Source organism: Epinephelus moara, chromosome 13 (assembly GCF_006386435.1).
Source record: "Epinephelus moara isolate mb chromosome 13, YSFRI_EMoa_1.0, whole genome shotgun sequence".
NCBI lineage: Eukaryota > Metazoa > Chordata > Actinopteri > Perciformes > Serranidae > Epinephelus > Epinephelus moara.
The window spans coordinates 30,745,516-30,759,405 of NC_065518.1; the positions used below are offsets into that span (position 1 = coordinate 30,745,516).

A 13,890-nucleotide genomic window follows, 5' to 3' on the forward strand; every position below is an offset into this window, starting at 1 on the left:
GGCCCAAAAAGACGTTTTTCCATAGACTTACATTGTGAAAGAGACGTCTATAAATCAGTGGATATGTTTTCTTTGGCACTGCCTCGAACACTGTATCCAGTTCTCTTTATACATCCATGGTTTGGTATCTTGGCCATCGCCAACTTGTTTTTTTGGAGCCAGAAGGGATCATGGTTGGACAAGAGGGTGGAACTGTGGAGGAGCGAGGGGTTGATCTGACTGTTGTTTCACCTGCCTGTCACACTGCCTGTCATTCAAAGCACCTACGCCCTTAACTATGCAAAACTTTAAGCCTGAATAAAATTTAAATGGGTGAGTTATATAAAAATTCACCCCCTGTACAGTTGTCATGAAAGGGCAAATTAGCTTTAGAGACCATTTTTGTACCAGGCTGTAAACATGTTCATTTCTACTATAAAGTTTGTCATTTTAACATGGGGGTTTATGAGAACTGACACGCTTTTGGAGCCAGCCTCAAGTGGCCATTAGAGAAACTTTCATCACTTCCATGTTGGTTTCATTTTTCAGCTCATGAGGTTGTTGCTTGGTTTTGATTGATACACTAATGCGTGGAGAGAGGACCTATTGATTGAGTCAGTTTGCTGGTATTGGCATACTTAATCATTACTAATGAGTATGTAGTATGCGGTAGGTTAGGATGCCATTTCGTACACAACCACAGACTTTGTACACAGTGTTTGATGTTTTCTTTTTCTTATAAGATTGTAACAGCAGGTTTTACAAGCCCAAGCACATCAGCATGTAAAACAAAGAATCAATGTAAGTGGTTCAACTTAGTGGAACTTTGACACAAGAATTTGCATAGCTGTACAACAGCGTTGATCTTTAGGGAAACATAGGGTCACAAACAGAGGGAGGTTTTGTAGCTTACCTGTGTTGTACACTTACACATATGAACTGAAAAAGAGGAGTTGTTTACAGACAGTAATGTAGGGTACAAATTAAATCTCAGGAATAAACTACTTGCAACAGAGCTATCAAGCTCGCTAACTCATGGTTAACAAGAAGGCTAGCTGGGAGAATTATTTTGAATAATTAGTGCTGGCATTTTCGTGGCTGGCTAGTGTGTTACCAGTTAGCTCACTAGCTACAGTTGTCGGCTAACTAGCCAATTGAGTTATCAGCAAGTTTCTAACACTACTTATTTCAACAACCACCCATGTGGTTTTAATCAGGCTTTATAGTAATCCATCCATCCATCCATCCAGCAGGCCAAGCAAAGCACCCCAGATGTCCCTCTCCCCAGCAATGTGATCCAGCTCCTTCTGGGGGACCCAGGCCGGATAAGGTAATAATCCCTCCAGCGTGTTCTGGGTCTGCCCGGGGCCTCTAACCAGGTACCAGCCCAAAACACCTCTGGCAGGAGGCACCCAGGAGGAATCCTGATCAGATGCCCAAACCACCTCAACAGACCCCTCTCAACACGAAGGAACGGCGGCTCTACTCCGAGCTCCCTCTGGATGTCTGAGCTCCTTACCTCAGCTCCTTGGAGCTTATGTCCAAAGGTGGGGGTTGGGATGTAGATGGACCAGGAAATCGAAAGCTTCACCCTCCAGCTCAGCTCCCTCTTCATCACGGTGGTCCGGCACAGCGCCTGCATCACTGCAGAAGCCGCACCAAACCACAGTTCCATCTCACACTGCATTCTACCCTCACTCATGAACAAGACCCAGGGATACTTAAACTTCCCCGCTTGAGACAGTAACTCTCCCCCAACCCAGAGGGAGCAATCCACCATTTTTTCCAGCAGAGAACCATGGCCTTAGATTTGGAGGTGCTGACTCTCATCCTGACCACTTCACACTCGGCTGCAAACCGCCTCCAGTGCATGCTGGACGTCACGGTATGATAAAGCCAACAGAGCCACATCATCTGCAAAAACCAGAGATGCAATTCTGAGGTCTACAAACTGGACACCTTCCTCCCCCCAACTGTGCCTCAAGATCCTGTCCATGAAAGTCACAAACAGGATCGGTGATAAGGGACAACCCTGGCGGAGGCCAACACCCACAGAGAACGTGTTTGACTTCCAGAGTATACAGACACAGCTCTCACTTTGGTCATACAGGGACCGGATGGCTCGTAGCAGCGAGCCTGGTACTCCATAGTCCTGCACTACTCCACACAAGATCCCCCGAGGGATGCCTTCTCCAAGTCCACAAAGCACATGCACACTGGATGGGCAAACTCCCACGACCCCTCCAGCAGCCTCGCAAGGGTAAAGAGCTGGTCCGCTGTTCCACCACCAGGACAGAATCGACATTGCTCCTCCTGAATCCAAGGTTCGACAACAGCAATAACAGTTTCGGTACCCTGGAGTTTACTTTACCCGGGAGGCTGAGCAGTGTGATACCCCGATAGTTGGAGCACATCTTGTGGGCCCCTTTTTTGAACCACCACCCCAGTCTGCCACTCCGCAGGCACCGTACCCGACCTCCACGCGACACAGAAAAAGCATGTCAGGCAAGACAGCCCAACAGTGTCCAGAGCCATCCACACCCAGCACCTCGCCACTATGGTCATGGAATATGAGTTGAAGTTTTAAAATATTTTCATATTTACTGTTAGTGCATATAGTTTTGGTTTTATTTGTCCAATTTTGAGATCTCTAGCTAAGATTTATGCCTGCACCCCAGAACAGTGGAGGTCAATGGAGTTCCATTTGCCATGTCCACAAAAGTGACATTTAAAAAACTCAACAGCAGCATATCTCAAGAAACAGTGTTCATATTACTCACTAATTGCTTTACTTTGAACAATTTTCATTGGAAATACTTTCTAGTAGTACCTATGATTTCTGCTGACAGCATGCTCCATTCACCTCCACTGTATATGAACTACATAGAAACATATAATAAGATACAATATGATTACTTTTGTAATTTGGACAAAATTTGTCAATTCTACATCCACCATAGCATTGCTGACTTTTGTGGAGAGGTCAGTTGGTGAATCCATCACATATAAATCACACCTCCTCTCACGCTAAAGAGAACGTAGAATGACAGCCATCTGTTCCTGTCACAAGGACCTGATCACACCCGGTGCATTAGAACACATATGGACCATAAACACAGGATGACGAGTGGAAAATTTTCTGAAATACACTTCACTAAAAATGGCTCAGTAATGAAATTCTTAGTGATGTGCTGGCAGTTCTTCAATGTAGGATGATCCACCCCAAATTATGCAATGCTCTGAAACTTGGTCATGTATATTTCACCATGAGATTGTGTTAAAATTCTTGTTCTGTGCCTTTTAGAGCTGTAAGGAATAGGAAGGCTAGAGGGTTCCAGAAATAAAATTTGTTTTGGAACAAATGACACACTCTGCAGACTGGACATTGTGCTTTCTCATTTCCCTGAGTCCCATCCTCCTCACACCAACCCAATCGCCGTGACGACCTTGAAGAGGACAGTTTGGCCATAAGACCCGTTTCTCTTTTTTCTCCTCCACTCCATCTTCTTCCGTCCCTCCCTCCCTCTTCTTCTTTTAATCCTCCTCCGCTCTCACACACCGTCTGATTTATATGACCAGGGTGAAGACAATAGCCACTCAGAGAGGAGGATGGGAGTTGAGGGGGAGAGATTTCATTGGCGTCACCACTTTCCCAGTCAGTTCCTGGGCTGTGTTAAAGTGGAGTGGATACAAGAGACGCCAGAGCCTGCGACTATAAACAGCCACCACTGTCCTTGGAGGGCAGATCTCTCAGGAAAACAGCTGATGGGAGATGACCTTTGACCGTAAAGAGAGATGCCCTGGTTGAATGCATGTTGTGTGTAGGCGTGTGTTTATAGAGGGCAATAAAAAAATAGGTTCAGATGAGAACACAGAGAATACAAATGCCATCTGTATTATTGTCTTTTTTTAGTTGTCAAATATATTTAAATTGCATCAGCGTCACCTTCAGCTAAAATGCTGAGGGACTTAAAAATAGTCAAATTAAGAGTTTATAATCCTTATTATATATAATGCATATTCTTAAAGCTGCACTAATTGGTATTAATGTTTATAGCTTTTTGTGCTACCCCCAAGATTCCAAAAAGTCGATTAATGCAGGTTTTAAATCAAATATTTCATAAATTTTATTGAAATAAAGTCTTTATAAAGTGAACAAAGATATGATTGCAACACTTTTGTTTTTGCTTCCTCTTTTCATGAGTTGGAATAAAAGATCTAATACTTTTTGTATAAAGGCTTATCTCTCTCAAAATTTGTTCATAATTTGTGAAATTCATGTAAGTCAGCATTTGGCTCATAAAATCTAAAATGAATTGACCCGACAGGTGTGGCATATCAAGATGCTAATTAAACTGCATTATCATTATGCAGGTGTGCCCTGGGCTGATTACAATAAATGGGCTCTCTAAAATGTGCAGTTTTAACACAACACAGTGCTACAGAAGGTTTGAGGAAACATGCCATTGGCATGCTGACTGCAGGAATGTCCAATGGAGCTGTTCATTTCACTACCACAAGCCATCTTTGATGCCATTTCCAAGGATTTGGCAGTACATCTAACCAGCCTCACAACTGCAGACCACGTGTAACCACACCAGCTCAGGATCTCTACATCCAGCGTCTTCACCTGCAAGATCGTCTGAGACCAGCCACTCAAACAGCTGATGCAATAATTGGCTTGCACAACTAAAGAATTTCTGCACAAACTGTGCTTATGTGTTCTGCGGTTGTGAGGACGGTTGGATGTACTGCCAAATTCTTGGAAACAGGATTAGAGACGGCTTAAGGTAATAAAATGAATATACAGTTCACAGGCCATGCCAGTGGCAAGCTCCCTCAAAACTTGTGACATCATTGTGTTGTGTGGTAAAATGCACACTTTAGAGTGGCCCTTTCTTATGACCAGCCCAAGGCACACCTGTGTAATAATCAGTTGAAAAATTATGCTGTTTAATCAGCATCTTAATATGCCACACCTATCAGGTGTACTTATTGTGGATTATGTTGACAAAGTGCTTATTGACATTGAATTAAACTCATTTGTGAACAAAATCGTACATAGAAAAATTATCTTTAGTTCGACTCGTGAAAAAAGGGAGCAAAAACAAAAGAGATACATTTATATTTTTGTTCACTGTATCTAGCTCTTAAAACACAAGCTAGTTTGAATTTTAAAGGTCTCGTATGTAGGATTTTGTGGCATCTAGCAGTGAGGTTGCACATTGCTGAACTGAAACTTCTCCAGTGTGCCAAGCCTGAGGGAGAACTATGGTGGCTGATGGGAAAATGCAGATGGCCCTATCTAGAGCCAGTGTTTGGTTTCTCCATTCTGGGCTACTGTGGAATCAATATATCAATACTCTATTGAAGAGGACCCACTCTGTATGTAGATATACTTGGCTCATTCTAAGGTTACGAAAACACACGTTGTTTCAGGTGATACACTAATGAAAACATAGTTATGAATATAATAAACCATTTTTGCCAATAGATTATCCTAAATCCTACACACTGGATCTTAAAGATGTTTAAGAGGGAGAATATTTTTGCCATTAAACTAGGGTTAGGTTAAACTTGGTTTAATCCAGTTTTAAGTTAGGGCATGAGTTTGAGTTAATGGTTAGACATGTGGCGATGAAGGCAGAGGTCAGGCTTTGAGACCAGTGAATGAATGTAATTCACCTGAATGTCCTCACATGTGTAGTTAAACAAAAGTGTGCATTCAAATTTATGTGTGTGTGTGTGTGCGTGTGTGTGTGTGTGAGCATGAATAGCAGCTCTGCCTCTCCACACTGAGCCCCTCGGGGATAAACAGGTAGAAATACACTCTATCAGTTTAAATGCAGCCCTCCAATTTTCACCCCAGGTGGGGAAAAGATACCATCTCTGATTTGAAACCACGGCTTCATCGACTCCACATCCCTCACTTGTGGCCAAGGCAGTGTAAACATTTAATGAAATGACTCTGTTTAATCCCGCAAGTTCCTTAAAAGCCAGTCCCTTTTTATATCGCCAACAGGTGATAGAAGCAGAAACGAAGCGTGCTTGACGGAGGAGGAGAAACAGGAAAGGGAGAGTGGATGAGAGGATAGAAGAGGCTGTAATAGGGAGCCGGGTGCTGTTTGGGAGACTGGATGGGTGGGTTGGTGGTGGGGGGTTGACTGTTTAAACGCTCACAGACGCCCATGCGTGTCGAGACTGCCAATCCTCTGGGAAATCAGGGCCCGGGAAGCCGCCAGGCTCCCTGGAAAGATCCCCATTTCTAAGCATAGAGATTTGACATTTTGAAATGTGAGGCAGCCAAACCACCTGCCACATCCAAAGGTTTGATATGAGGCTCTGATGAGACAGACAGTGATGGGAAATGGGTCTCATTTGTTAAATTTTTAGATCTCATTGCTCCCTTTCTCCTCCTCCTTCCTCTCTCTTCTTTCTCTCTGCCTTTCTCTCCAGATTCATCATCATTGAGCTACAACTTTCGGAAGTGTCTGGGTATCTCTGTAATGAGAGCAACCCCCTAGATATTATTGATCTATGTCCTCAATTACCTTCCAACTCTCAATTATTAAATACAGTTCCTTTACTTCCAGAAGTTGTTCAAAGGGAAGAGAAGAAGGTTTAACTCTCCAATCGCGCCTCTTCCTGGCACAGATAAAGTGTTTCTGTGCTACATGTCTTTTCTGATTGATTCTACACTATAATGCAATCTCTGGGGTCTGGGTTTGTAAAGCAAGCATTTTCTAAGTTACCCCACACTGCCAAGGTGACCGGGTCTCTGCAGTTCATAATGTCTCTGCAGCTCTACTTCCACTATGTCTTTAAAAGCAAATTTACTGTATTGCCTGTGGAACAATTTGTATTATTATCCAATTTTATCGAGGCTACGTGACAGAAAGCAGGGCTCAGATCATGATGTGTGGTTATAATAAAAAGAAAATATAGGCAGGAGCGATGTGAGTTGAGCACCCGCCAAATGTCCTAGAGCAGAAAGAGGAAACAGTAATGAAACAGTACCGTAATCAACCAGGGTTTATCAGCATACTTGACTTTATTGAAATCCCCTGCATGCTAAAGACAAACTAACTGAACTTTGTGCGCTCAGTAACGACCCTGCAGCAGCGGCATCTCTTCCTAAGCAGTCAATCAAAATGTTACACCCCAAAGTGGAGGGTGAGTGAGCTCCTCTTCACTGAGCTTTTATAGGAAGAGTGGAGAAAAACAAGTTTGTGCTCCAAATGTCTCATAGGCATAATTTTTTGAAGAATTTTATTTGGCTTGTTTTCATCTCTTTCAACCACCCTGGGGTTTTTTATATCATATAACAAAGTGGGCTTTTTTGTGCTTGCCCTTTAATATCAAAAGTCTTTATGTGTATTGATCTGACTCACATCTAAGTGTAGTTTAAAGACTACTCTTGGAGATGTTTCCTGTTTCCTCATCTCCTTCCTCACAGAAACGGCACATTTAAAAGAAAATAGAGCCACTGACTGATTTGGCAAAGCTGCATAATTACTCCAAATCAAAAATCCCCCAATGGACAGACACAGATACATTTTTGCATTCAAAAAGCCACAGAAAAAGGTCTTAATCAACAACAGAATGTCTAAATACTCAGATTCATGCTCTGCGGAGACTTAATCTTATTTTAGGTCATTGTTTTGGTTTATCATTAAAGGAATACTTCACCCACAAAATGATTATTTTCTTATCAGTCACTCACCTCGTGTTATGCTGAATTTGTGAAGAAAACTTTGTTTTTCTTGCATGCCTCCACAGTGAGCAAAGAAACCAAAAATGGAGAAAATTCTTGATGAATTGAAGTCATAGGGGTCCATGTTTAACAACAGCAAAACCACATCAAAGCATCCATTTATAAACTCTCACACAACTCGTGCAGTATAATCCAAGTCTCATTTATCCAGTCGTGCTCAGCACTTCCAAAACACATGCATTATGCTACGTATTTAAAACACTTCTGCATAAAAAGTCACTGACGACTAGCGCACACAAGCATGTGAGTGCATTTGAACTCTGTTCAATGGAATGCACGAGTAGAGCTTAAATGCACCTGCTTGCCCAACGGCACTACTAGTATTCAGATGTCTTAAATAGTAGGGTTTCAGTAAAAAAAACTGACCATACAAGTAGATAAATAAGACTTGGATTGTACTGCACAAGTTGTGTGAAAGTTTGTAAATAGATGATTGAATATAGTATTTCCTGTTGTTAAATGCGAATCTCTTTTACTTCCATTCATCAATGAGTGTGAAAGATTTAAGGGGACTTAGTGACATCTGGTGGTGAGCCTTGCACATTGCAACCAGCTGAAACTTGTACTGTTTAGAATTTTTTCAGTGGTCAGTGTTCAAGAGGTTTTTACCTGGAGCTGAATTATATGCAGAGGTCTCCTCCTCTGCAAAACAAACACTGGTGATTTAAACCAGTAGAAACACTGAATAAGCAGTTTCGCTTTTAAACAAATCTGCGATTTTCCGTCACTGCTCATCGCAGAGGGCCTAAGGTACTGAAAACACAATTATGACTATGAACTAAAGAAAGCATTATGGTATTATATTACTATATTCCATTTCTGACAATATACCCCCCTAAATCCTATACACTGAACCTTTAAGTGAAAATGTTGATTAATAAAAGCTACAATATGCAGGATTTAAAGAAGTCCTGTGGTGGCAGACACTTTGGCCTTGAAAATAATTTAAAGAAGCCACAATTACATTGCACAGGTGTTAAGCTATGTTTTAGAAAAATATCTGTCTCATTAACAGCTTCATTCTGATTAGCAGCAAGTTGCTAACTTTGTCTGTCTGTTTTGTGTTGGACAGGAAGAGTACAGTGTGTTGATCAGCTCTGAACAGTTTCCTGCTGCAGCAGAGAATCAGATCAATGAGACACTGTTGGCCGTACAACCAAAACAATGAGCTAAAAGAGGTGAAAAGGCTCAGTAGAGCTGAGAAGAACTGCCGAGTGAGGTCATCACTTTTTGTGGGTTTATAAGTTTGAGCCACACCTTTCAGATTACATGTAGTCATACCAATAAGTGCAGCTTTGATTTAAAACTTGATACATATGTAGGTCCCTATACTAAATTAGGAAATCCATCTTAACTTTTCATGTAATGACAGTAGTTAAAGGCCAATTTGTGGGTAATATTAATCACTATGCTGACTAATAATTGAAAAAATGTCAACTTGTTCCATCAGACTGGAGCTGTCTGGAGGAGGTCGATCAGAAAAATAACCCGTTACCATTAAACTAGAGGCGGCAGCATCGCTGCATTGCAGTGTATTATGCAGAGTAAGAACTTTAACCTCAGGGACACACACCGCTGACTTAAAGTATCACGCTGCAGTTCTGCTTTAACAGACTATTGTTTGGTAGCTTTGAGAAGTAGGTGCGTGACGTTAACACGTTTTCATGGTGCATGTGTGTGTTGAGGTGTATCAAGATGTGCTGCATGTATGCATGTACAATCTGCTTAGAAAAATACAAGGAGCTTTTTGGGGCCATTTTCAACCTACAGTTCACAACTGGTGACTTCAGTTGACTTTATATTGTATATCTTTATATGCATATCTATGTGTGTGTGATATGCATGTACATGTGCAAGCCTTGTAAACCAACAAATCAGATGTTTTTTCTCTCAAAGTGAAACTATTGTAAATTACATTAGCTCTGTTTCCCAAGGTTCAAGTAAAAATGTTGCTTCTCCACATCTTCACTTACTGCTGGTTAAGCAATGCAGTGTGTTTCCAATGCAGTGCTCCAGGGAGGATCAGATGTGTTCCAAAGATGACTGGCGCCCTCTAGCAGTCAAATACATGCGCACAGATACTGGTGTGCCTGAGAGATTTCCCCTCTATGTACAGTTGTCAGTATTAGTCACTGTCACCATACACAGTTAAACACACAGAAAGCCTATTTAGGGGGTTAGGTTTGGATTTGGTTTAACGCTGTGGTTGTGGTAATCCTAGAAATCCTCATTCTCTCTCTCTCTCTCTCTCTCTCTCTCTCTCTCTCTCTCTCTCTCTCTGTTGGCTGCGAGGGAGACACTATAATGATAATCATCCCCATTTTCATTCCTATTTTCTTGTAATTTTCTGCAGCAGATGTCTTGCATATGGCAGAGAAATCACTTTGAGCCATGAAGGACTTCACTGAAGGAAATCAATGTAATCTGCTGTGTCTTCCAGTTAATCACGGGGCTTAATAAGTCATGAAATCGTTTATCATAGGTTGCAGTTTCAATAAGGTGCAGGGGTCACTGAGTTGGGCTGCAAGAGGCTGCTGGGAAAATTCAGTGTGCCATTCAGACTTCAAGCCAAACCCCTGCCAAGCTGCAGACCACTGTTCAATACACAAACAGTGGTTGTTTAACCAAGACATTGCTTCATTTCCTGCCAGGATACTGCCACGAAAAACAGTTGTTTGTTTACTGAGCCATAGCTGTGTTTCCCCGTCAGGATAGTGCCACGAAAAGCGGTTATTTTCTACCAAGACATCGCTGCATTTGCTGCTGGGATAGTGCCACAATAAGTTGTTTTTTACCAGGACATTATTGTGTTTCCTGCCAGGATAGTGGCATAAAAAGCATTTGTTTTTACCAAGCCATCACTGCATTTCCAGTCAGTATTGTGCCACAAAATGCACTTGTGTTTTATCAAGATATTGCTGCATTTCCAGATGGGATTGTGCCACCAAAGCCGGGTATTTTAAGCCAAAACATGATCTTTTCCCAACTATAACCAAATGGTTTTTGTGCTTAAAACTAACATGTTAACCACAGTGTTGTTGAAACTTAAAGAAATGTAAAGTTCCAACATCTGGGTACATAAAATTGTACAAATGTATCTGGGTTTTGCAGAAAATAAGCAATACCAACATTTTTTTCTGGTGACTGGGTTGTAATAATTTCAGTAGGTGGAGTTACTTACACCACCTCTTCAGATGAGCACATGAAAATTATCAAATGCAATAATTTCTACTGTGTGTGTTTTGTATGCTACCTGTGTTCCACTGATTATGATGCTAAGAAGGACCCAACTCTTTGTACAAACAAAAATATATCAGTCACCGTCGCAGTCCCCAGAGCAGCACATAAATCTGGGGAAAATGAAAGAGCATGCCCCTCCCTCATTACCACCACCCCTTACTGCTCCAGTGAAGCTGGACTGGGCAGCTCGCAGGTGTGAATGTGTGTGTGAATGTGTGTTTCAATTTGAAAAGGGCGTTCCTGCAAAAGAAAGCCTGGCTCTCGGTGAAACTTCCTTGAATAAATAAGGGATGTGGGCAGCTTTGTGCTATGTCACCAACATTGAATAACCTTGAATATGACCTCAAAGCTGTTGTACCTTCAGATTTTACACCATTCAAACTTGACGCAATGTGTCAAAACATCATGACTGTAGCTGCTTTTTTTTTCTATTTAATTTTTGTACACTTAAAATACTTGCAATCAATATGCGATGCATTGAAGGTCAGATTTTATAGCAAAGAAATAACAACTGCTGTGACATTTTACTACCCAGATAAAGTGTCAGTTTACAGTTTCTGACTTATCCCGGTTGAACTCCTCAGGCTATACACAGGGCTGTGGGCATCACTGAGGAAACTAAGATGTCACTATTTTTCTGGGACTTAAATTGTTAAAGGCTCAGTATTTTAAAGTATTTTTAAATTTGGTTTATTTTAATTTGGCTAACCAATGCCTTGGACACCTTATTGAAGTGCCTTATTTTATAGATTTGTACAAGGCATTTGATACTGTTTACCATGGCATGTTATTCTAGAGACTGTCAGACTGTGAGGCCTTATTTCAGAAAAAAAATATGCTTTAGTCAACTGGTCATGTTTATCCAGGCACACCACCAGGGGCAGTCAAAGGGTACAGATGACCCCAACCCAAGGCCCTGGGGGTTCCCATGCAAAGACAATCAACGAACAATAACCTTACGGACTTATATCACTGACAATACAAGTTATATGTATTTACATGATAAATGCGTTAAATGGTATCATTGAAACATATTTCAACTTGTCATCTAATACCCCAACCCCCGCAGTTATTGTGAAAATGGTATGGTCCAGTTTCGACCTCAGTTTTAAAGTTAGGGTGAACTGGGATCATATGAAACTAGACGATTAAGGGCGTCCATTGGTACCAATCATGTCATGCTATCATGTTGGGAAGGGGCTTTATCACGCTCTAAAGTTAGGCTAAATTTTAGCAAGGAAAAAAGTGGCATTGCCTTTTTCAAAATGGTGCTTTTCAATATTTCTGCATACTGGCATACTTGAGTTGTCGCTCAAATGTTTCCACAACGACAAAACTGACTTAAAGCATGTCTTTAAGCATGCTCACGCCATCACGAACTTGATGTGATGCTGGTGAACATGCTGCAGTACGTTACAGTACAAGTCTGCCAGGTGGACATTTGGATTCAGCCTTAGAGGGGGGTGCTCATGAGCTTGNGCATGTCTTTAAGCATGCTCACGCCATCACGAACTTGATGTGATGCTGGTGAACATGCTGCAGTACGTTACAGTACAAGTCTGCCAGGTGGACATTTGGATTCAGCCTTAGAGGGGGGTGCTCATGAGCTTGTGACCTTTACACTAAATCATACTGGGGTCCCTAAACACTGTTCGCTGGTGATTTGAGCTTATGATTTAATGCCATGTAGTAATTTCTTAAGCTTGATTTTATTTTTTTCTAATCATTTATTGAATTCCATTTTTTTCTCTCCTGGCTTCGCTGTAAGGTAAAATGGGGAATATAACTAATATTTGAAATATTTTCTCTGTGTTTTGATATAACTGACTTGACCTTTTGTGTATGAATCGGTATGAATGCATGACTTGATCGGTCTATAACACTGGATTTGGAAATGATTGCTGGAGACTCCATCTCTGTCACTACAGGGCTAATGGCCAAGAGCCAATGTGAAATTGCCCATGTTAGTATGAATGAAAGCTAAGGGTGGACGGGCTGTGGTGTCTGAATTTTATGTTGGAAAAAAAAAGCATAAAATATTATTAGCGATAGTAGTAGTAGTGTTAAAATCTTATTTTTTGTTTTTACATTTTCTGAAATCATACTTGGTCATCATTATGTTCATCCTTCCTCTGTTTGATTCAATAAATATCCACCAAGTGTAACCACCAAATTAAAGTATTTGTCAGTCCAGTTTTAAATGGTTGAAATAACACATAATGCAAAAAGCCGACCACATATTTGTACTCTTTCAGGACACCTAAAAGATTCACAGCAAACTTTTTCAAAAATGAAATGCTGAAAGTCTGAACCAGCCAGTTCTAGTTCCCAATAATGCAGTGGACCTCTCCTGTCATATAATGAGCCACACCTGCCTTCAACTACTCACACCTGTGTCCTGTTAATCAACAAGGTGAGATGGATGAGCATAAAAAGAGCTCCAGTGTTTCTTTGGTCATTTCTTGGGTTCAGTCTGGTTCAGTTGTGTGGCTTGGTAGGTGCTGACAGAAGTGACTGTGTTTGTTGCTTCACTTGGCCTATAACTGTGGCTGGAGCCATGGGGTTTCTTTTGGGGTAAGTTTTCAATTATTATAGTTTTGATTGTTGAACTAGTTGCTAAGTATTTATTAACAACAGGATGTCTGTCTAGATGGTTGCTGTTGTCCTTGCTAGCTATTGGAAGACAAACAAATGGTGAGTATAATCATACTATAAAGCTACTTAACTGGTTGGATGCATGAACTAAAATATGTGCTCTACAGCTGATGGTATTGGATCTGCTGGGAAGTATGGAGATAATGAAGTGCCAGTTGGAGGCTATCGACCAGATTCAAGTGGCTTCAACACTGGAGATGGATCTTCATGGAGCAATGGACTACTTCCTAGTGGTGGTTCAA

The 13,890-nt window shown here is 41.3% G+C and overlaps 1 long non-coding RNA gene across 1 annotated transcript; it reads left to right on the forward strand.

Moving 5' to 3' along the window:
* Positions 1-13,450: 13,450 nt before the first annotated feature.
* LOC126400138 (uncharacterized) lies at positions 13,451-13,884 on the forward strand. Its single transcript, XR_007570949.1, has 3 exons — positions 13,451-13,567; positions 13,644-13,687; positions 13,756-13,884. It is a non-coding gene; the product is annotated as an uncharacterized LOC126400138 (long non-coding RNA).
* Positions 13,885-13,890: the final 6 nt, after the last annotated feature.